This window comes from Dromaius novaehollandiae, chromosome 9 (assembly GCF_036370855.1).
Source record: "Dromaius novaehollandiae isolate bDroNov1 chromosome 9, bDroNov1.hap1, whole genome shotgun sequence".
NCBI lineage: Eukaryota > Metazoa > Chordata > Aves > Casuariiformes > Dromaiidae > Dromaius > Dromaius novaehollandiae.
In genome coordinates this window covers 943,461-944,069 of record NC_088106.1, presented here as the reverse complement: position 1 = coordinate 944,069, position 609 = coordinate 943,461, and positions in this window count along the sequence as shown.

Genomic DNA, 609 nt, shown 5'->3' with positions numbered 1-609 from the left:
CAGAACAATACTGAGAACATACAATTTTTGCTCCAAGAACATTGGATAGCATTTTCACCAAACAAAAATGGACAAGTTGGACTGTTTTAATTTCTGGCATAGCTGGGCATGTCTTATCCCCAGCTCATGAAAAATCAGAAATGTGTGATGAGGACAGCCAGTGTGTTTGTTAGGTAACTCCACACAAGTTGCACCACAGGATGGGAACTGTTGGCAAGAGGTGGTGTCGGTGCAGAAAAACTTAGTGCTGCCAGCTGAATAGATGTCTGTCACGTTTCTTTCTGCAAATGTTATGTCTACTACTGCTGCAAATAGCACAGCTGAGTGATAAAATTAAAAAAAAATGTGAAAAAATATTTTCTTTATTTGTAACGGACGTTTGCCTTGTGAATCCTACAGCATTTTGTTTTGTCAAAGTCATGTTTCAGGCCCACAGTGCCAGCGTTTCTGGGACCTTTAGACCAATGATTATCATTAACAGTAGCAGATCTTAAAGCAAACTTGCAGCAATTCATATGGGATAGAGAAGGCAATCTTGTTAAATTATCTTTTAACTAGAATGAAATGAGACTAAGACACCCTTAGAAAAGAAAATTGCCCTTAAAACTA